This window comes from Corvus hawaiiensis, chromosome 13, assembly GCF_020740725.1.
Source record: "Corvus hawaiiensis isolate bCorHaw1 chromosome 13, bCorHaw1.pri.cur, whole genome shotgun sequence".
Lineage (NCBI taxonomy): Eukaryota > Metazoa > Chordata > Aves > Passeriformes > Corvidae > Corvus > Corvus hawaiiensis.
Genome location: NC_063225.1, coordinates 15,785,657 through 15,810,058, shown reverse-complemented (window position 1 = coordinate 15,810,058; position 24,402 = coordinate 15,785,657). Strand labels below are relative to the sequence as shown.

The 24,402-nt window shown below is 38.4% G+C and overlaps 2 long non-coding RNA genes across 9 annotated transcripts in view; one reads left to right on the top strand and one right to left on the bottom strand.

Moving 5' to 3' along the window:
• The window catches only part of LOC125332860, an 81,534-nt gene extending 57,162 nt beyond the window's left edge, over positions 1-24,372 (bottom strand). For 3 of the 8 annotated variants that reach the window (XR_007206634.1, XR_007206637.1, XR_007206639.1), the window contains exon 1: positions 23,482-24,369. This is a non-coding gene — a long non-coding RNA (uncharacterized LOC125332860). Of the gene's footprint in view, positions 1-12,827; positions 12,938-23,481 lie in introns of all 8 variants that reach the window. The other 5 variants (XR_007206635.1, XR_007206641.1, XR_007206640.1 and 2 more) reach the window with 4 other exon arrangements.
• On the top strand, positions 6,273-15,234 carry LOC125332859. Its single transcript, XR_007206633.1, has 3 exons — positions 6,273-6,364; positions 10,989-11,080; positions 12,452-15,234. It is a non-coding gene; the product is annotated as an uncharacterized LOC125332859 (long non-coding RNA).
• Positions 24,373-24,402: the final 30 nt, after the last annotated feature.

Below are 24,402 nucleotides of genomic sequence, written 5' to 3'. Positions count from 1 at the left end.
TATTGCAACAGAACATAAAAATGGGAATAAGGTATCCTGATCGCTCCTGCGGATCATCATGGTTATGTTCCAAGTGCCCTTGTCTGTTCTAAATTATTAAAACTGGATAAATTGCATGTATGTATGGTTGCACATCTAGCCAGGCAAAGCACAGCAAATCAGGGCTAGCTATGGCTGCAAAAACAGGATAGTTAAAACAGCTTTTTTTCTCCCCCATGGGTTTCTGAAGAAGCCCCTTTGTTCAGAATCCACTGGATTTTGTGAAGAAACAAACAAATCACAATATAAGAAATATGGTGGAATGGCAATATTTGATGAATATTGGTGGATACTGATACCTGGAGCATAGTAAGTACCAAAAAAATTCAAGAGGATATATGGATATTCTTTTTCTCAAGTTTTCTATCTTCTTATAATCCATTTTAACAAAGACCAGATAGACATTTGGGTTGTAACTCTCTATGCTGTTGACCCAATCAAAAATGGTTTGAATATATCCACACGTAAATATTTCCATCCATGTGTACATACGTGAGTATTCACCATGGAGTGAATACCAGCTCTTTAGAAAGTCTGAATCTTGGAGCACGTAGAAAAGATAAAATCAGTATAGTTGAGGTACCAATGTTGGAAGAGTGATAGGTGCATAATAAATAATCCATAGGTTAAGATAAATTTATGCAAGTGATTAGATGAGTAGCTTTGCACAACAAATGGAGAAACAGAAGAAAAATTATTAATGATAACTTCAGAAGAGGCTCATGATACCAAATCACATATTCATCATGACCTGCTTCTTTTGCTGCAGTCATGATATACATTTTATTCAGATTACCTTACTGTTGGATTAAGTCACCAGCTTTTTTACTGAAATCAGGATAGCCAATGTTCCCATAATTAATTTGGAATTTATGAATAGCAAAATCAGTCTGTTTTGTGGGGTTTTATGTCAACAAGCTCAACAAAATCACTTATTTCTCCTGTCTTGAGACCTTTTTGTCTAAAATGCTACAGCAGAAGAGCAGCAGTGATAGAAAATAGTTGCACTTTACCTTTTTAACAGACTTGTATATGTTTGGTAAATTAGAACTTCTCCTACTGAAAGGCTGGATTTATAACCAGTCACGCGAGGTTTGGATCCAAGCTGTTGTACATCATCAGAGCTTTCAAATGATGTATCAGGGTTTTTCCTCTCCTTTTAAACCATCTCTTACATTAAAACACCATGTCATTGTTGTAATGACTTCTTGTAAATGTCTTGTTGGAGTAAAAATTTTCTTAAAACATTATTTAAAGCCATTACTCAGTATACTTGCTTTACTTTTATAGTAGCTCTGGATGCCACAGTTTTAGCCCATGTCAGAGAAAGTTCCTTCCAGATGAGGTAGGCAATAATTGGATTTCTGTGTATACGAACTATCTTTCAAAACTGTTTCGGTGCATACTCACATGACTGATATCCTCATAACCATCTACCCTGAACTACATTCAACTTTCCTAAATGAGATTTTATTGGAACTGATTATGATTAGATAAATGGGTGACTTCACTAATGTATAATACACTTTTCAATTATAGAGTATGTATGATAATTTACATTTCTTGTTTGATAGTATGATATTTATGTGACATATTCTGGATGAGATCTGCTGCTGTTTACATAATGGCCTTACTTTTCTTTTAAATTAAACTGCTTTCAACTTCTTTCAATATATTTAATTTTTTAGGATAAACAAAGACATTACAAATCCACCTTAATTTACCCTTCAGTGGAATGAAATCTCTTGGTGGATAAATTCTGGTCCCCAAATTTGTTGCCTAAGGAGACAAATTCTATCATCAGATGAACAGATGAACATAATGTGGCTTGGAATAGCACCTTCCCCAGTGAAGTGTCTGCAGAATCAAGCAGCCATTATCAAACTGACAGCTGAGAGACTGTTAGAGAAAAATGAAATTTGATGAAGAAATAGGGTTTCTCCTTTCTTGCAGTAAATCTGATTTATGCCTCCTGGGTTAACAGTTTTCTTTACATGTAGAGATTTTGCAGGATGCACTGGTAATTTTGAGATAGGCGAGAATTAGAGCATCTTCCCTGGCAAAGAACCTCTGGGCAGAGGAAATTAAAAAAGTATTTAATGTACTTTTTTTTCCCTGCCTTTACAACTTTTTATCTGGTGTCAAAACCTAAAGAAGTCAGAAAAGAAAAACTTTTCAAAACCCAAACTCAGTCAGAAAAGAGAAACTGTCTAAAGATGTATCAATAAATTTATCGCTAAATAGTTTTTAAACTTTATGTTAAAAAAAACAAAAGAAAAAAGTTAAAGTTGTGGTTCATATCTGTAATAAATAAAGATACTTGAAAACTATCATATCACCAAATTTAAAGTGGTCAACGTACTAGAGGAATACATTTTTCTAATGTAATATAATCTCTCTGAATGCTTCCAGGAGTCTGCTGATGACACAACGCTGGGAGGAGCAGCCGATCCCTCAGAAATCTGTGCAGCCTTGGGAAGGACCTGGGCAGGCTGGAGAGATGGACAGGGAAGAACTGGCTGAGGTTCAACAAAGGCAAGCACAGAGTCCTGCACCTGGGGAGGAATAACCCCAGCACCAGCACAGGCTGCGGTTGACCTGAGGGGAGGCAGCTCTGTGGAGAAGGACCTGGGGGTCCTGGTGGACAATGAGCTGTCCCTGAGTCAACAGTGCCCTGGGGGCCAAGGAGGCCAATGGGATCCTGGGGTGCATCAGGAAGAGCAGTGCCAGCAGGTCAGGGAGGTGATCCTGCCCCTCTCCTCAGACCCGGTGAGGTCCCTCTAGAGTGCTGTGTCCAGTTCTGGGCTCCTCAGGACAGAGAGACAATGGAGCACCTGGAGCAGGCCTGGTGGAGGCTATGAAGGTGATGAAGGGACTGATGTACAAGAACTTCTACCTGAGCATGAGGAAGAATTTCTTTACTGTGCAGGTGACTGAGCACTGAAACAGGCTGCCCAGAGAGGGAGTGGAGTCTCTCTCATGGGAGCTATTCCAGAACCATCTGGACACAATCCTATGCCATGTGCTGTGGGATGACCCAGCTTGAACAGGGAGGTTGCACCAGATGACCCAGTGTGGTCCCTTCCAACATTTAAACATTCTGTGATTCTATGATCAACAAGATTTCTTGAAATAAAATCACCAGGATGAAATAGAGTGTAAGAAAGTTCAAGATAGAGGCTGATGTGTCAGAAACCCATGAATGCTCCATAGTAGCTTTCCCAAAAGGAGAAAACCCAAAAAACCAGATAAGTTGTGCAGTTGTAGTGAGCTGTTCCCTTTGTGTTCCATTACTCAGTATTGGTTTCTTTTGGAAATGGTAGTTTTTCCAGTCAGGCACTATTGCCAGGTGCTTACATGGGACAACATACTGATACTGATCATCTCTGTATTTGTGTGTGTGTGTACATGTCTATATATAGTATGTATATATATATATGTATAGTGTATATATATTTACACACACATACAATATCCTAAAAACTGACAGAAATTCTGGTACCCCTGTAACATGTATAATGAATTTATGTTTAGCCAGTACGGAATTGACATATGACACCAATACTTGGCTTTTAATTCTTTAAAGGCTTTAAAAAAACCCCAAACCGGATGCTTTTGCAGAAGCTCTGCAAAGAACTGAGAACTCACAGCCCTGTTTTTAAGAAACTTTGAAGACTATGACAACATTTCTTCTCTTCCCCACCCCCCCCCCCCCCCCGCAACCAACAGAGGCAATTGGTAATAGACCTACTTCACATTCCAAATTTTCAATTGTTTTGAGTATCCTTCTGCTTTAACCATTACTGGCACAAGTCCACTGGACTTAGAGAAGGAACAAGGCCAGCTCTGGGGTTAGCTCAACAGTACTATTTCGAATATGGACACTGAAATTTCTAAGGTTAAGAGTTCGTTAATAAAACATAATTGTGTGTACTTTCTGCTTCCATAAAATGTTTTATAACTTTATTCCAGTTAATATCCTTGTTGTGAGATTGCTGCCCTGGGTCTGTAACTTGTAAAAATATGTGAGTTAATGAGCAACTTTCATGGCTTTTGCCAAGTTACTGAATTATATTAATAGCTGATTGCAGCCTGCTATTTTATTAGGACAGTATTTTCTTAGCTATTGACAGATATATTAATGACACTGATGAACAAACTAGCAGTTTTAGATTGAAGTTAGGAATTATTTTTGTAGCGGAAATTAATTTTTTCTCAATTTAAAGTTTACTAAGGGTAATGGTTTTAAAATAAAAGAGGGTAAATTCAGACTCGATTTATGAAAGAAATTCTTTATGATGAGGGTGGTGAAAAACCAGAACACATTCACCAGAGAGGTGGTAGATGCCCCATCCCTGGAAACATTCAAGGTCAAGTTGGGTGGGGCTCTGAGCAACCTGATCTGGTAGATGACTTAGCTTGCTTGGGGGGTGTTGGACTAGATCTATGAATGTCCCCGCCAACCCAAACTCTCCTATGACTAACTCACCATAAGTAATTTGAATGAAGATATCCATGTCAAGTTTTTTGTGAAAGAGGGAGGAATAAGATAAATACTTTGGGGTTTCTCTTTGTTTAACCGGCACAGCTCTCTGAGGAGGGGCATACTCTTCATTCTGTTTCTTAAAGTTCCCAGAACTGTGAGGGCAAAACACAGCCGAAGAAGTGTCCTTGTCTTAAAACCGATGAAGCACACCAGCTATGTAGTGGGTAATCCCTGAAATGTTTCATTATGTAGGAATGGGAAGCAGGAGCTACAAAATGTTAAGCTAGAGGGGAAGCTATGCTATAAAATGCTGTTTCGGAGGCAATCTGCATCTGTCTGCAAGTCCCTCACTTTAAGGTCAAAAGATGGTCTTGTAGGAGCCCGTGACTCCAAGCTCCTCTGGTGTGATCTGTGGATGCTGCCCTCCAGAGAAGAAAAAGGACGGTAACAATCTAGATGGTGGTTTGAGAAGCCCTATAGAAAGCTTACAGAGAAGGCTGAATCCCATCTCTGCTCTCTCGCTGTAAGGCAAATCAAATTGCAGAAATGATGTAATTTTGGGCTTCAGTGAGTAAGCACATGTGGGCTGGAAAAGATACAGTTTCATGCATGATGCAATTTGTACAGTTAGAAATGGTAGTTCAGAGGAGGGAAAGTAGACCAGGTTCCTCAGAGTCCCATCCAACCCGGCCTTGAACACTTCCAAAGATGGGGCATCCACAACTTTTCTGGGCAACCTATGCCAGTGCCTCACCACCCTCACAGGGAAGAATTTCCTCCTAATATCTATTCTAACCCTGCCCACCTTCAGTTTGAACTCGTTTCTCTTTGTCCTCTCTCTCCATGTCCTTGTTCAAAGTCCTTCTCCAGTTCTCTGGCAGTCCTTTTGCGACCTGAATCTGATTCCTCTCTCTAAATCAGTTCTCTGCCTTTCAGTAGCAAACTACTGAAAATGCAGGTAATTTGATTAGGAAAAAATCAACCCTTGTGTAAAAGCAGACTATACACTTAAAGCGGTATGAGGCAAAGTAGCTATATGAGTCTTCAAAACATAAACATAATTCTCTTCCTCCTTTAACAGGACACCACCTGCTATTCAAGTCACTAACTATTCTGATTATTCTAGACAAATTTCAGTGTGCATTTTCTCATGTCTCAGTAACAAGGGGTGTGTTTGCCCCAAAATCGCCCTACTACAGCTAAATGTGAAAGCATGTGTATTTGATTAATATTGGGCTTGGAGTTTCTTTACTGAAATGAAACAGGAATGCTCCCAAGAAGTAAATACTTAAATAAGCAATAATGCTGACACAAGTAAGAGGAATGCTGAATCCACAGAATGCGTTATTAACAGCATATTAGTACTCACAGTGGCTGAGACATGTAGGTAGTTGTGCGTGCTGTAAATAATTCTCTGGCTGTCAAAATAGTAGTGCCCAAGATAGTTGAACCCAGTGCAGGCAAAATGGCATGACCCACTTTATTTTCTTTTAAAATCATGACTCACTCATGAACCAGTGGACAGCTCTTTCTAGATTTTACCAATCTGTTAAAGCAGTTGGGCAAAATCCTTTTCACTGGAAGATTACTGATGACCTCTGTTTCTGTCATCCTCATCTGAATTTGGGGGTGTGTATATACATATATGAAGCCTTTATCATACCTTTACATTTCCTTTCAGAGATTTCAAAGCATAGTTGCTTTGCCCCCCTGACTTTAAATTTGTTCTTGTGCTTCTCCACAGAAATAACTTCTTTTCTAGCCTATCTTGGACTTATAAGAACTTCCCAAGGAGCAACCAAAAAGAAATTTGCTTCAAATTAAAATTCTTGAATTCAGGTATGATCATGCAAACAACAGGCAGAATTTATTTAACCTTCAGCCAGCTGCTTAACCAAGTTGAAATTATTGATAGCCCATCAGCAATGATCGAGATGGAGAAGCTAAATGAAGAGGTGCCTTTTTTTTGTTTTCCAGCCTCCGCCCCCGTACCACCACCCCCCTTGTTTTTTCTAGGTAAGAGAACCATTGAGCTGGTAACAAGACTTGAAATGCAGTGTCAGCTCAGCCAGCGTGGTCAAGGAGCTCAGCTGTAGAAGGGAAATAAAACTGTTAAGTTATGACTGCCCTCCAATCAGTCACAGGGGTAATGATGTTTGGCCTTAGTCAGGTTATATGTGTCAGTAAATCTACATCTCTCAGACAGCCTTTAAGACAGCCTTAAGATCATGCTTATTGTTTTATATAGATAGGGGTCGGATGCTGATATATGGCGGTCATAGGCCACTGAAATAAATTTCACAGCATTCAGCAGGTAAAGTTAATAGAACAGAATGTGACTGCACTTTTGATAGAATATTCATTTGACAATGATGGGGCATGTTTTCTCTGTTAGGTTTTGTGCAAATCACTCAAATGCAGATGATTTTTTCCCCCTGCTTTGATTATAAATTTGCTGCTACCTGAAGTGACCATTTACATTTGGTCTTTAGAGCTGTGGCAAGATAAAAAATTCCAGTTTATAAACAACACTGTGTTCACCTTGTTCACTTATTCTGTTCACCCTGCTCACACATAAATCACTTTCAAAGGTAAGGGCATCTCAGAGTTCTAAGTTCTGCCGATGAAATTTCAGTCATGTGTGGGTGATAACAGGAACTTTGTCTCAGGAGCAAAGGATTGAGACAAGACCTTGCCAAGAGAGACATTCTAGACTTACAGCTCTGTGAATTAAAATTTTACTATAGGCTTAGACAAATATTTTTTAACATATTCTTTCTGATAATGTTATTTAAGTTTTCACTTAAGCTTACTGCTAAGGACTTAATATCCTTTGCAAATATTGGATCACACCCTTCATTACTGTAGCTTGACATTAGACATTAAATTCACTAAGTCTCTCAATAGCATTTTTATAACATAAATTGGATTGTTATGAAAAGCAGAAGGTTCCTATTATACCAGATTCTGCTCTTACTGTTGTTCAGTATTACCATTAAAATACAGCCTACATGAATTTCATGTAACACCAGTGCAATTAGACTAGAATTTGATAAAGCTATATGTAGTACTTACTCCCTAAGTAAAATGTGCTTTGGGTTTTAGAGTATAATGCAGGGTTCATTTTTAAATTCATCAAAATTATGGCTGTAGGCCTAGGGTTAAATGAAAGCATCAAGCTGCCCTGCCCACTGGTGTAGGAGCCTTTAATCCTGATCTAGAGTAACAAAACTGTTTTAGTTTAATTTTGTTTAATTTAGTAGGATTTATCAGAGCAATGGCTTAATCCTAAAGTTTTATTTTGTGTTCACATTGTCAAATATCAATTAAATTAATAGAAAATTGGTCTGGGTAAAGACCAAAAGTGGAAAAACAATAGGTAATGTCTAGAATTGAAGGCAGGTATTGTTGATAAATTGATTGTATATCAGGCTTTCAGTGTTAACCTTTGTTGATGTTGTTTTGCCAGGTTTTTTGAAGTTGTTGCAGTCAATGAATAAGTTAGACTCAGAAACTGTAATATTCATACTATAGCTGTTTATATCTGCTAAATGCTGATCCAGGTCCTAAGAGAAAATTATTATAATGTCAATATAAACATACCAGATTTTACCTTTCAAATCTGCTAGGAGAATTTTTATGAGACTGTAAAATATTGAAGAAAATTTTTTTCCTCTTACATGGTATGAACTAGTCTACATTCACAAATTGTTAATTTTTTTTTTTCCTAATATCTGATTTTCTTTTAAAGAAGATGCTCTAATATTCTGGGTTTGTACAGCCCTTTTTAGACAGGTCTCCACAGACATTACTGAATGATGCTCCATAAGCTTCTAGATACAAATGTCATCAGCTGAAAAATTCCAACTATTACCAGAAATCCCATAGTTAAATGAAATCCTCTACATGTGAAAACTGAGTAAGAAATGAGAGTTCATGTTGTCTGAACTATAACTAGGCATGAAATTATTCAGAGACTTTCCATGTGATCATCATATGCTGACTTTCACCTAGTAAGGCCCGTTTTAGGGCAGTGCTTAGGCAGGTATTTCAAGCTATCAACTACTGTAAACTGTGATTAAGAGCTTTCCTCGAGAGTGACCCTAATTAGCACTCCCAGGTCTGAAATAAGCTACGCTATGTCTGCAGATAGACTTAATTTGGGGAACACAGGCTCAGCTTTTCAAATTAACATATTAAAGCTTTGTATTTTCCTCATTTAACGTATTACGTTCCTTCAGAGAAAGAAAAACATTTAAAACTATTTCTGAACATTTTTGTCAAGGATTGCTGTATTTTAACTCTTCTTCCTCTCCTAGTCAAGTTTAAAAAACATTAAGTTCCAGGTCTCTGAATTTTCTATTATAGATTTTACTGGCCAATTCTGACTGTTCTTCTGGTTAATATTTGATCAGTGTCTGGAAAGGCACTGATCTGAAGGGAACATATGATCAGTAATGACTTTGATACTTCCTGTCTTGCTGAGAGTTGGCTCTCTTATAGCAATGCTTTAAAGGCTATGAAATTGCTTCTGTGTTTTGCAGTAGTGTACCTTATATTGAATTTCAAAAACTGTAAGTCCATATGTGGCATTGTTAATGTCAATGTTTTATGATTTATTTTTATTTACCTTTTTCTAATTACATGTGTTATCACCCAGAATCATAACCAGTTCTCCTAAAAGCTCATTTTTCAATTTTTTTTCCTTGTTTTTCTGTCAAATTTTTAAAGGCACATTAAAATAATTCAGCTATTAAAATCAGGTCTTATTTAGGATGTCTCTGGCTTAAAAAAATTTAAAAGCGCCTGCATCTTTATAATGATTTAACAAAAAGTAAAAAAGGTTTCCTTGATGTGAATAGGGATCAGTAAGAATTTTTTTACACTGATAGAGCAAATTCTCATGAAGGAAATGCAAATCCTTCAAAGTGTTTAAAAGCGCCTTTTCAATCACTGTACTTTCATATACGCCAAAATTTTTGCTGGCATGATATCAGACAGAAAACAAGTCAGCCTTTTCTGTAACTACCTGGGTGTGACTGGTCACTATTGATTATTACTTCTTTTCTTTAACATATTCTTCACTGAAGCCTAGTGATCCGTAGAGAACCATGGAAAGAAATACTTGCTTTGTTTCTCACAAATTATTTTTCAAGAAGAAAACAAAAACTTTTTCAGCTGTTTTTTCAAAGTAGTCTTTTCCAACACAAAGATATCCTCAAGAACTACTAACATAATTCTTTAACTACTAATGTAATTGTCAAAACTTCTAATGTAATTGTTTAACATTTCATAATAGGCTACCCAAGAACTACACCAATGCCCAGAAAATTAAAAGCAAATAGTCAAGTAGTAAATTACTAAGTTTACATAAATGATCTGGTAGTAAAAGTTCAAATCCATGCAAAAATGATTAATGCAGCATTTTAGGTTGATAGATGAGATTTTAGCAATATCTGTGCATGGGTTTCTGGATTGAGCTTTTTCTACTTATATCTTCACTGAACAGATTTTCAACCCTTGTACATAAAGCATATTTTTCTTATTTTTCTTACCAGGGCTTAACAAACTACAGCTTATTCTCACATGGCTGGGGGGGTGGTGGGCCAGGGGGAGGTAAGAAAAGTACCTTATTACTGCATACCCAGAGTTCAGAAGACACCCTTTACAATGTTGATGTGATTTTTTTGTGTTCATGCAATTGAGGCAGACTTTGTGCCAAGGTTGGAAGGTACTCTGGGAGGAAGAGAACTTAGGAACTTTTCATAGTCTCTACTTCCAAACACACAGCAGATAGTAATTTGTTAGCTAGTTAACACAAAAATTAATCAAATCACAGCTGGCTAGAGCCAAGACAGAAATGCCAACACTCTTTTGCTAAGCTGTCCATAGCAAATGCAGTGACTGATGTATGGATTTATCTCACGCCTGTGGAGATGGTCAGCTTCAGCATTAAAAGGAGGCATCTCTGTGGGTTACTCCAGAAATTCAGTGTGACTGGTTTTAATACATTTACTGCACTGAATGCTTCTGCAGTCACTACTGAAGAATAAATTTTGAAGGCTGGTTGATGATTCTCAGCAACCACTTCCTAGGCTATCTTTGCAACAAGAGTCAACTGTACTACAAGGCACAAATTCTGATTTTTGCTTTTAATGTTTAGTGGTCAATGGCAATTGGTGTAGATTTGGAATTGAAAAAACACTATTAAAACGTTCCAAATGGAGAACTGAAAAATACAACAAGGTGTAAACTGCGGTCTTTAATCACATGGCCATCATTGTGCACACAAATAATCTGTAGGATTTAATGATTTTCTAAAACCTCTATTTTTCTTGTGCTTGGTTGCTGAAACATAGAACTATTTATCTTAATTAAAACAAACTATTCTGATATTTTCCATAGGCACAGTTTCTGAAGGCAATATAGCATTAGTTTCTGAGATATTTGTCTTGTCTTATAGAAGGTGTTTCATCACTCTCAGAGAAGCTCCCTGTTCCCAACGAAGCTTCACAAACATTTAAAACCCCTACTGGAGGGGACATGGATTTAACTGTGAGTCAACTTAGTTTTTAAACCTCATTACAAAACAAGAACACAAAAAAAACCAAACAAAAACCCCACACCCACTTTTTTTTTAAAATCAACTCTGCTCCCAAGTATGATTTCTCTTACAGCATTACAAGGAATAATTAAGATGTAAATGTAGTCTCTGTTTGCCAAATGGGAAACAGTATTTTTACCAGAGGCTTCCCCCACCTCAACTTTATCCATCTAGATAAACATAATTAAGTAATGGATGATGGTTTGTTAGCATTTTATTACATGTGTTTGCAAGGGCATTAAGAATAATCATAAAATGCACAACAAAAGTTATAGGTATTGAGGTTTTCACCAGTAGAAAACGTGACTTTTTAAAATCTGGGCTGGAAACATGTACTCCTATTCCTTATTAACTATTAACTATTCCTCTATGCAGAACAGCCATTGAGATGCTGCTGTCTTAGTTGATTTACATACACTAATTGCTAGTTCCTATTAAGCACTGAGTGGTCACCTGCTCAATAATATTAATAGATTCATATTTTCAGATAGCAGTTATTCCCAAGTAGTAGGCAATAGGAAACATTAAATTCACTTTAGATTTTAGCAATGAAATTGGATTATCCTTTTGTTTAGGAACCTGTTTGCTGCTTTGCTGTTCAAGCAAAATGACCTAGTGAAGCTGTCAAAATTTACAGTATTCTGCATGTGTATATCATGTAAATGTATGTCTGTGTATATAGTTATATAATGGTGAAGATTTCAAATAGACAGGGATGGAAATATTTTTTTTCTGCACTTTAGCTAAATCACATGATCAAAATGTCTCTACCTGAGTCATTTATCTGGCTGAACCTTGAAAGTGGATTGAATTTTCCACAGACAGAACCTAAAGGAACAATTCATGTTTATGGCTCCATCAGTTCAAAGCAAAATCTGACCTGGCGTGGGTAAAATTCCTCACAGCGGAACTTCCCCCAGAATCCATTTAACAGCTTAGTTCAGTGGCTCAGCTGTACCTGAATCAGTGCACAGCTGACAAACCAGAAGACAAAAGGCTGGCAAAGGGACCTTGCTGAAAATGCTCATCCATAGAACAAGTGGCATAACCTGTCTGGCCTTCCCAACAGCACCACCTGTACATTCACAGCACTGCCTTGGCCTTCACAGCCATGGAGTTTGGAAGCACAGCTGGAGCCCTTCTGCTCCTGACTGGGTTACTCCAGTAAATATTACACTGAGTTGAGGCCTTTATATGGGTTGACTTTGGGCCCTATTTACCAAAGAGATGTCCCAAATCACTCATAGGCAACAGGTAAAAACCCCTTTTTCCAACACACTGACAGACTTGCTGACTCACTTGACTCTTTTACTCTCTCCTAGGTTTGGTAAGAACACTTCAAGTCCGGGACAGACAACCCTTGGAGATCTGAGTGCAACTTTTGGTACATGCTGGAAACACATACAGCAATTCCCTATGCTGCTTTAATGACAGTGTGGAGTGGCTGTTTTGGAAAAAACAAGTTCCTCAGTTTTGGAGATTCAGTTCTGTACCTGACTTCTGAATATACTTTTTTGGGAGGTTGTTTGTTCTGTTATAGCAACACTTGCCATTCAAGAATTTCCTGATTTTTCAAAACTAAAATACCCCAACCATCACAATGCCCTTCCTTTCTTTTACAGAATTCTTGATTCTCTACATAGGTAGTTTAATTTTCTAGAAAATGAAAAAAACTATCAAGAGAAACAGGTTTTTTACCTCTGTTTAATTCTTTGTGTTTTGAGTAGTGTGTTCAGAGACAAGAGGACCATGACGCTCTCGCTGAAGGTGTGAGCATGCAATATATGACGGAAAGTAGCATTAATACCCTGCCATAAGAAGGTGACAAATACAGACCTTAGAAAATGCTTTTAAAGATAAGTGTTATTTCTGTTATGCCATTGAAGAGGCACAGAACTGCCACTACTGGAATTTCAAATGAAACCTCAGTTTACTCCTGGAAGCTACTGATTTTCAGAGTCTCATGTGCAGTCTAAGGTCCTGAATTCTGCTTGCATTGCGTTTTTACTGACTCCACTGAGGACACACTGGACTCCAAGGGGCCATAATTAAGGAGGAAGGACAAATGCCCTGACAGGACAACTCTGAATATAGGATGTTATTGTGGATGTTATTTCTGCATGGTTTTGATGATAAATATTGTTCTGCATAAAGCAAAATAGTTGATAGCTCAATCTGATGGACATAATTAGTTCTTTTTTTTACTCTGTGTGTGTCTTTGTAACAGTTACTTCTTCATTACTGATACTTCTAATGTTAATTACTAAAAATTATTAGCTTGAACAGCACTTCATCCCAAAAAGGTGTGTAAAAGTGCATCAGTGTTGTCCTTTTGAAATGCTGATGTGGTAGTGTAAAGGCCATAAATCATTCCTGTGAACCAAAATATCATTTGCTACTGTCAGAAGGCAAGTTAACAGTATTACAACTTTGTTGAAATTTGAATGCATTCCACGTTCAATTTTTTTAATAAGAACTGTAAATAACAGGCCATTTTGAAGTATAATAAATGATCCTTTCCAAAGTCTAATGATAGCTTACTTTAGTTATAGCCATTCTTTTATAGCAATAGACAGCTTTAAAAAATCATTCTTGCCGCATACACATAATTTTAAGGAGCTGGCATAAAGTTTTGGAGCAAGTCCATTCATTTAATTTACACAGACAGGATAAGTACTAGGAGTATCTTTGATGACCTAAATCTCATTTTATACAGAAAGCTGCCTTATCTTCTGGATTTTGCACATAGTATTTTCTTCTCAGGTATTTCATATTCTAGAGAGTTCCTTTCTACTTAGGGTATTGTTTATCCTCATTGATCAAACTCATCAATCAGAGGCTAAAGATTTAGTGTGCCTCTGGTTCAGTATTTAAAAAAAAATAAGATTAAAAAAATTAATGAAGGATCTATTAAAAACTTTCCTCTGAATTTGCAATCTCTGAAGAATCATATTTTCCAGGTATTATTGGATCCTAAAGAGTAATATTTAATATTTTTTTTAATTAAGTAAAGCACCAATTCCAACTTAATCACTCAGACTTGGAAGTTGCAAATTTAAAAAACACAACAAGATTTATTACATCCTTGAGAGGTCAAAATAACGCAGCCATATTATTAGCATTAACGACAGCATTATAGTGTTCTTCACCTACATAATAACAGGTAGCTATTTTCAAGTGAACTAAGCTTCAAGTGTTCTGAAAAAAAAAAAAAAAGAGTAGAAAAACCAAGTCCCCTTCAAAGAAATCCATGTATTTTTCTAGCCCTGGTGAGGCTGTGATTTTGTTGTTTGAAAGCAGAAGGATGAAAAATACTACATGCCTTAATGCATCATGAAAAGAAATGATAGGATAAACTTCAGTTTGAAACCACAAATATCTGGTGTGGAAGAAGAAAACAAATGGGTTTTCACTATGATGTTTTGACTGCTTGTTGTTCCCCCTTACTGCAGTTTTAACAGTGCCCCAATCACCACAGGATGGGAGCATGTTATATGGAGACTACAGCTATGAAAAACTCTCAAATTAGAGTTGTGGCTGAGGAAAAAAAGAGAAATTATTTGTTATGAGCGGGTATTTTTTTTTCCTTCAAATTTTGCTGGTGGTCTCATTTATTCTTGAAGAGGAAGATGTGACATTCTTGCTTCCCACCTTTGTCCTACAGGTCGACCATCACCTGGCACAGCCTTTACTGTCCTGTTTGCACTACTTTATTTTTTCACAAAGTGTAACTTTTCATGGTAGTTGGAAAGATGAAAAGCTGTTTCTGGAATAAACAGCAACACAAACCAGCCAATTCTGCGCAGCATAATGGGATTTTAATGTATTCTTCTTGTCGGCATAGTGTATTTCTGTGATAATTTTATGTGACAGCATAATTAAACTGGAAAACAATTCCCATTTCCTATGTATTTTATCTATTTATCATCATTTATTTCTTTACTTTCTTGCTCTGCTATAAATATTATTGTAAGGAGAGTTAAATAAGTTAAACCAATGCAATTACTTTTACAGATTGAAATTAACTTCATATATCAATTTATACTGGTTTGTATACAGCACCTACTATTTGCCCTGTACAAATAAATGCATTTGTTGTGGTATATTTATAGTGTCACTATGGTTTCCATGTTTGCACTCCTTTTGACTAATGTTCTATATGTTAAAACTTGACATTTTAACAGTATTTTCAAACAATTTCATTCATTATCAAATAACCATTTATTACATTGTGGCAATTTCAAACCATTTACTGGACCCTCTAGACATTGCTAAACAATGATTTATCAAGGAGTGTGCAAATTTTACTGCTTATCACAGCAAATACAAAAAGTAACATTAAATACTGACTTGACAACAGCCCTGACTAAATTATTTTCCTTTTTTAATCTTGATGAGTCATATTTAGTAATAGCAGTTTGTAAATGCACTGGAAATTGAGGCCAATATTCTAGATTGCTCTGTTACATGAGGTTCTTTCTGGTTTGCTCGGTTCTTTTGCATGCTTGGGGGATAAATTGAAGATTGTGGGACAAAACAGATGCATCTCTTACTGTCTTTTAATTTTCTTATGGTGCTTATGATGCCCCAACATTGTCCTGTGTGACATGCTTTTCACATTTCACTTGAGCATGAATCTAACAAAATTTACCTCTAGCCAAATCTGTATTGATTTTTGCCTACCTAGAGTGAATAGCAGTGAGGCAAAGGATTTTCAGTTCTGTTTTCAGGAAAAATTTCCTCCTTCCAAATATTCTTGCCAATAAGTAGAACTGATTTAATACTTTATGTGAACACTTGGCTGCAAAATGCTGCACTTTTAACAGCATTCCTTATCTCCCCCATTTCTATAGAATTTGAAATCCATACTATGTCTGTGAGAGAACAGACTGATACCCACAAATGACAATTAGGTCTCTGCAAGCACTTAGGTGTAAACTTTACAAGAAACTGTTTGACGGAGACATCCCCATTCTCATTAGAGATCCATTAATTGCAGAGCTCGAACATTCAGCTCAACACAAAGCAAATTGAAAGGCTTAAATATTCCAGAGGATATTCACAGAAGGAGTTTCAAGGACTTCAGAGTCTTCCTCATTTGTGGGGTTCATACATGGACTAAAGCTGAACAAATATCATTAACACTGAATTTAAACAATCCCTAAATCAATAGCTCAGCATTGCTGGTTGATAGTACATTAACATTAAATAGCTCCAGAGAAAGCCAAGGCCTCACTGTGCAAAACTAACAAACAGCTCAACATCATCCTACACAGAATTTATAGTCTACACAGTTTGTTTGTGAATTGAGGTAATAAGGAACCAGAGAGTAGATTGTGATCTTCCTTAGCCAAGGTCATGAAAAGAGCAGAACTGAAAACTATACACAGATTTTCTACATGTCAGTCTGAATTTCAAAGGCATTCAAAAGGTTTTGATTCATTATCTCTAATCCAGGAGTGGTTATGAGGAGCACTTGTTCTGTTACTACTTCCATGCTAGAGCCAGCAAAGACAGCTTTTACTCATTAACCTAATAATGTAGTCATTTAGTTTAAATTGCCACAGCTTTCAGCTGCTTCTGGTAAGCCAGGCTATAAACTGTGGTAGAGGAGAAGTAGTCAACTTTTCTGCTCTGCAGCCTGTATCACAGGAGGGCAGCCTCTGCCATAAAGGTGCAGTTAGGCTGGGGCACTTTGACAGCCGGTGCTGCAACAGCCAAGGTGCAGCACAAACTGGGCCCCTTACACTTGCAGAAAGGTAAAATCTTGTTTGCTTGCTGAAGGTCTTACAACCCCCAGTGTAAGTACTTCAGTTCTTTAATTTTACCCATGTATATCTGGTATGTTTAACCCTAGGACCTCAAAGCTTGGGTGTTTACCTGTGATGACAATAAGTCATGTTTGGGGGGATGGAGTGGTTTCTTGAGGTTTATGTCTTGTTGGGTTTTGGTCACCAGCTCTACTAATGTTTTCTGAGAATTCTGCTAGACTAGTAGGGTATTACCAAGCCCAAAGTATGTTTATGGAGTACACAGGGAATGTTCATCCAAAAGCAGAAAAAATGATAATTAATTTTACCCAGCAGAACTGCTTACTTGTCTTCTTAATCTTAACAGATCATTTCTAAAAATTATTCAGCTACTCCTGAATCTCAGTAATTTTAAACATGCCACTACTTTAAACAAAACTGCCACTGAATTCAGGGAGGCCATATCGGGCACAAAAAGAAGTTTTGGCTTAAACTGATCATTTAATTTTAAGTGATGCCATATGATGCTAGAATAAATGAACCATTATATCAATGTCCCTGTCTCTTAAAAAAACCCCAAAATTTGTCTTAGAAAATGAAAGTGTCTGAGGACCCTGAGCAGTCAGGAGTAAGCATGTACTCACTGGAGAAACTGAAGCCGGGTTCAATCCCAGGACAGAGCAGAGGGGTTGCTCAGAATCAGGTACTTCAAATTACAGCACTTCGGGCACAGGTGAGTGTAATGTAAGTGCCAGTGTGTTTACTTTCTTTTATTTTGGTCAGTCTAAATGACAAACTCCTAGGATTTTCAGGTTCATTCAGATCCAACTCTTGTTGATCCAGGAATTGATCCCGAGATGACTGGTCTTGTTAATCCATTTCCAGCTTCCTTTTCTCCAGTTTGCCTACTGGAGATTACTGTTCCTTGGTTTCCACTGGTCAGATTAATCATCTGACTTCTTTTTCCCCTATCCCTATGAAATCAAGTTTGAGGGGTATTTTTGAGTGGGTTTTGTTTTGGTTTTTTGTTATATTTTGTGGAAGACTTTGTATGTTACAATCCATGGAGCTTCAGCAACCATCAGCTATCAAGTGTCACTTTTGCCTGATTAAGGCAAAAATGGTTTTTAATATAATCAGGGTTAACAGCACTCCCTCTTAGAATGCAGAAATGGAAAAAGAATTTTATTAATCTCTGTGGCCAGCAGCCTGGGCACCAGGAAGAAAGTCATCAAGGCAAGCTCTTTCCTCACTTAAGGAGATATTATACAAAACATTAAACCCAATGAGGGTATCTGTCAAAATCTAAGAGACTTCATCTCTGCTGTTATCTACCTTCCATTACGGATTAATTTGACACTAATTGCAAAAATGATTTAATTTAGCTAATCTTCAAAAAATACTGTTTGAAAATTAAAATTAATGTCCAGGATAAAATCCAAGTATTCTACCTGAATAAAAGCTTGGACATGAAGGGCCTCATGCAGAAAGCTTAGATAGGATTTACCTCAAAAAACTGCATTTAACACATAAAGCAACAGAGAACTAAAAATTAATTTAAAGAAGAACATGATAGGTATCAGTGGAGGAAATATCAAAGTTGTGTACTAAGAGGGGATGGCAAAAAACCAAATTTGGAGCACTTTTAAAAGAATTTCGGGACTGTTTTTTTGGATCTAAAAAACCTTAAGAAATTACACAACTTTTAATTGCACACTTTTAGTTATCCAAATAGCAGAACCTAGTAAGTCACATACTCATCAACTATGTACTGGACAAACCAGAGAATGTGATTTTTAGAAGCAGCTTTGTAGTTCAAAGGTCAAATTTGTACCAGCAAACTAATCACAGCTTTGTGATGTTCTTCCAAGTTCCTATTTCTGATAAAGGCACTGCATAACATGATAGATTCTCATCTGTACCAGATGGTACAAGTCCCTGAAGAATCATGTGCCAGCTGTTCACAGGCAGAACACAACACACTCCAAGCACAGTTGCTCTTTCCTCTCACTGTGCTCCCAGCACAGCAAGGCTGCACTGACACTGGGGCTGGTGAGCATTCAGAGCAGCAGAACCTGTGTCACAGGCTCTCTGTGTAGCACATGTGTGACAGGTCACAGCTCCACACTTCGTGTTCTTCCTACGAGTTTTTTTCCCTGCATTTCTTTCCCCTGTTAAGTTTGGCCAAGCTAGTCTCCTGGGCCTGCCTTGGGAGAGTAATGTTCTCCAGCATACACAGAGTATGGTTTCCTTTCTCCTGTTTGCATTAAGTGAAAGGGTGCCACATCTTCCCAGTGCCACCAGACTTGCCTTGCTCTGTAGGCCAGTGGGAAACCCAGCTCACCCACCACTGCACTACTGCCTGCTTCCCTTGTGCTCCTGTGTGCCTACCTAACATAATTAGCAATGTGTACAGCTTGCAAGGGACAATAAGGTTGATTCTAACACATGGCTAATTAAGACATTATAGTTAGCTATTTGCTAGGCTGGCTCAGGGGAGTAGTAATAGGATATGGAGTCTTTCACCTTAAGTTCAGCCATTCTTACCCCCAAAGGTACTGGGGTAGCGATCAGTAATTTCTCATTAACCCTGACACAAACTGAATCTGACTCCACTCAGGCATGCGGATGAGTTCTGAGCACTTGTCTGTCAACAAGGACTGTCAGTATCTCTGATAATTAAATTTCAAAGTGAAGAACCCCACTGCTGTGAGTGAGCAGCAGAAGTTGATGTTTCCCTGTGGCATTATTTTAACTCCTCTTTGTTGTTGTTGTTGTTGTCTCCAAACTCAACAACTATCATAACCTGTCATAATATCAGCAGATACAGATTTCGGTTTTGAAGACTACAAATTGACCATTGTTCTTAGGTTCCCAGCAAGACAAATAAAGAATAGTAATACCACATAAAAGCTGGAAAAACACAGTTTAAAAAATACCCAATCCAACACCTAAATTGTAATGAATCTCCAGGAGGCCCCTAATTTCATGATCCTACCTGCACTGCCAAGAATGTAAAGAATCATTGGCTCTTGACATCATTCTCTTGCCAAAGGGCAATTACCTATTCTGTATGCATTGCCTTAATCATGTCAAGTTGTGTCCCACAAATTTGCATGTCTCCCAAGGAATCACAGTGCATTGCCATCAGCCTGATAGGCCAGATGAAAACAATTTCCTGGTGTGGGTTTACACCAGCTTTTGGCTTCTGAGCTGCTTTAGCTGTAGTTGCTCTGCAAAACAGCACAAATTCCCTCTCTGAGCTGTGCTGCATCAGGGATAGAGGGGGGAGTAAGCAGAATCTGGATGGATACATCGTCCTTACCAGAACTAAGCAATGCTTTCTAGATTAATGAACTGCAAATCAGCTACACAAATGAAACCACATGCTAGAGATAAACATAGTCCTCTGAGAAGGGCTTGTTGTCAGAGAGGGAGAGAGAGCACACACACATGTGTGACGAGGCCTGTAATGAATGCCAGCTTCCCTTCTGCATCTCTGGGATATGTGAGGATGACAAACTCTCTGAGGAACAATTCCTTTGACTGGTTTGTTGAGGAAAGGAACTTGTCATGCTGCCAAGAATAAAACTGCTTCTGGGCTTAGTTCCGAATTTTATAAAGTGAATAAGTGAAAAATGTATACACATTCACTTCAGACCCAAGTCATGAATAATTAAAAGAATATATAATTGTACCCACTTTTCCCCTCAAGCTCAACCAGCAAAGGTATCTTCTGTCCATGTAACAGGGTACTTCATGTGTTTTGTTTTTTTCCAGGAACTGTTGGAAGTGAGCTGAACTGAATGCATCCTGCTTGCAAGTAAGAATAACAGCCTGACCATCAGAGCACACAGAAACCCAAATTGAGAACTCAACTGTTTCATATCAATGAAGCTTCAGATTTTTTGATTATGCATAAATATTTTCCTGGTGTGATTCATCCATAATTGATACTGGATTTAGATGATAATATGATAAAAATTGTAATATTAACACAGCATTATTGTAGACATTAATCTGATACTGCAAACAGCAAAGATCAGACATTTTAATAAGGCACAGGAAGGTAAGAATGTTTACCATGTCAAAAATAAATATGCAGAAAATAACCCGAGAAAACAAAAGTTATCTGTGCCTATCTATTTCCCTTTCCTGAGACAGGCACACTTCCCAGTACAAATTTAGGAATGTGAGTTAATGTTATACAACCACACATTTGTCTGCAATTCTACTGCTGTACTGGAATTATCTAGTGGTACACCTACCTGGAAGAAGCAGATGCAAGAGATCTATTGCTTTTATTTTTATGCATTATTCCCACAATTAATAGGTCCCCCAGTTTTCAGCCAAAATGAAATTCAGGATTAATATTCACTTTTCTTGAGGGCACAGAAACTAGCAAATATGGTATGAATAGTTGTGTATTTAGTACCTTTCACTTGCTGTACAGAAATCTTATTTAAAGACTAATAAAAAACATTGATTATTTTGTTTACAGAATTTGTTATACATGCCCTCCCTTCCAAATATAGGAAGTGTCTCATGGGTAGCAAGCTGGCTCTTGCTTCCTCTCATACCAGTATAGCTGTTTGTAGCCAACACACTGTGATACTCTCTGATAGAGAAAAATATATAAAAACCCCTGAAAATCATGCACAGAGAGGATGAATAGATTGTATGTAGATAATAGCTACGTCATTGAAATGGCAAACGTCTGGGACTTGGTTTGACTCTTGGAAGGATACACATTCTCTTTATTTTTGTACTTCTCCAGCTGAATTCCAAACACAAGTTCTTCATTTAGACCTGACTTAGAACTTGGTTTCATTTCAACAACCATGTATTTGTTCAGAGATGGAAACAGACAAAACATCAGGGGGTCTGTGAGGGGATGTGAAGTGAAAGTCTGCTTAAGAACTAATCCACTACAGCATCGTGAGCTGTATCTGAAGCAGCTCAGGGAGCTTTGAGAGAGAGAATACAGGGACATAGACTGAGGGGAGGGTCACTTTTGGACCTATAATTTACCTCATGATATGCAAAGACTATGAAGCTCAGCTACTATTGCAGTGGGACACCTGATTACAACAGAATGGCTTAAAGAGAAGATGATAGAAATGTCAGAAGTGAAGCAGAATATTATACACTACCTACCTCTTGTCCACATACCTGAAAGCTACTACTCTGTAACACATTGATCTTGTCATTTTTTATCACTGTTGTCTAAGACAGGAGCCAAATCAGTTGTATGGACTATAAAAGCAAGGTAAACTACAACCCAAAAACCTTACAATCAAAAAAGGGCAAAATAAAGTTGCAAAAACACCCACACAAAAGTATTTGGATTTCCTTTATAAGGGAAACGGCACGGAAGAATTCTGTACAAATGCAGTCTCTACAGCCACCCCCAATGAGACAGACTTTCAAATTAATGTTTTCATGTTCCAACATTTCTGAGCTGTTGCTTGAACCACTTGAAAGGGAGGCACTTCCCATCTTGTTGATGGGGTTTTTTTAGATTACTAGAAAATATTTTTCTAATATGTAAAATGTGAAAGGACTATTAAAAAGGGGAACTTTTTTGTATTCTGCTACTTCTGATAACTAATTTCTGTTTAAAGGTTATCAGATCCCAAAATTGTGTAACAGTTGATTTCCCCCATGCACAGGACAAAATGCATGTAACAGAGCATTATTCCTTCAAGCCTGCTCTCTTTGGTAAAGCTTTCGTTTCAGAAACTGCTTATATTTGCAATTGTCTGATGTTTAAAAATAGCGTTATTCAACATTCCCTAGTAGTTGGCTCTGACCTCTTGTTTGCTTGTTTCCTCGGTTCCATTTGAACACTTGATGGATTTGCAGCTATCTTGTGCCACCCCGTGTAAGAGATGGGAAATTACACAACTTCGCTGACCACTGTGACCTGAATTTGGCATTGGTATTCTGCAGATGATATTTGTGCATTTTGAATACACTTTTCAGTTTACCGGCAACTGAAGCACATTTTAAAAAATACTGAAAGTATTTAATATGACACTTAGTTTTTCTTAAAACGGTATTTCTTTGTACTTAAGCTACCTCTTCCTTTACATTTGTAACTTTTATATGATAATATATGGCTCAGGCCATCTGCTGTGCATGGCACTAGTTCTTTATGAATATATTTTCAATATCCTAATTAATTTACGTTCATAATCGGGCTTTTTTCCCCTGTTATTTGTAATTTTTTTTCTTTGCTGGCTGGTGGTGCCTGCTTTCTTCTTTAGTGGTATTTTTCTTTCTCATGTTTTCCTCTATGCATTTTCTGCACCCTTATATTATCCCTTTTTAATTCCTTGCACACTTCTCCATTTCAGTCACATTCATTCCAAGTTCCTTTAGTAGCCTACAATAAAACAAACTTTGTTGCTATTGTGTCCATCAGGCAATAGATCAGCTGTGATCAAGGCAGTACCTGTCTGTATATTGTGTGTGTTAGTGGAAAGTTCTAAACCTTAGCCAAAACCTTAATTCTAGTTCTAAACCTTAGCCAAAACCTAGTAACTACTATTACCATTCTTAGATACGTGAAAGAGATAAAAAAATTTAGATATATCTACCTTCTTGTGATTTTACTGTGGTGAAGGTCTGTTTATTGGATGCTGTATTTATACAGCTGAAGTTGTAGCTGCGAATGATGCGGCGATTCCGAGGTTTTCCTCGTGAACTCTGCTACCGCTGTGTAGTGCTGACATTATCTCTGCTCTTTTCCCTTATGCAGGAAGCTCCACTCGTGCTACTGACACTCATCTCACACGTTCTTGGGCTCCTGAAGCACCAGGCACGCCACTCCAGCCTTCCACACATAACTCAACGAGTGGATTTAAGGTTTTCCATCCCGTGTCCCGCGGGTGACGGCCCAGGACTCGACCTCTCGGTCACAGTCCCCCGATAAGCGGGACGGGCAGTGGGGGAGGGCGGTGCTGTGCGCAGGGACAGCAGCTAATTAGCGTTAATCACCTCCAGCCGAGGACTGCTCGGTGCACGGCCCGTCCCCGCCGCGGTGGCAGCGCCCCTCGGCCTGGCGCCGTCCCTCAGCCACAACAGGAGCAGCCGAGGGCCCTTGGCCTGTTCAGCCAGGAGGAGGCTGAGGGGCGAACTCACTGCAGCTTCTTCCCGAAGGGCAGCGCAGGGGCAGGCACTGATCCCTGCTCTGTGACCAGGAAGAGGGCCCGAGGGAACGGCTGGAGCTGTGTCAGGGCAGGGTACGGCCGGGTATCAGGAAAAGACTTTTCACCCAGAGGGTGGTCGTGCACTGAACAGGCCTCCCCGGGGCAGTGGTCACAACACCAAGGCTGACAGAATTCCAGGAGCATTTGGACAACGCTCTCGGGCACACGGTGTAACTCTTGCGGTGTCCCGTGCGCGGCCGGGAGCTCGATTGGACGCTCCTTCTGGTCCCGCCCCCACTCCGGCTGTTCTGTGGCGCTGCGCCCCCGCCCGCCCTCACGGCGGCGCGAGCCCCGCCCCTCCCCGCCCCG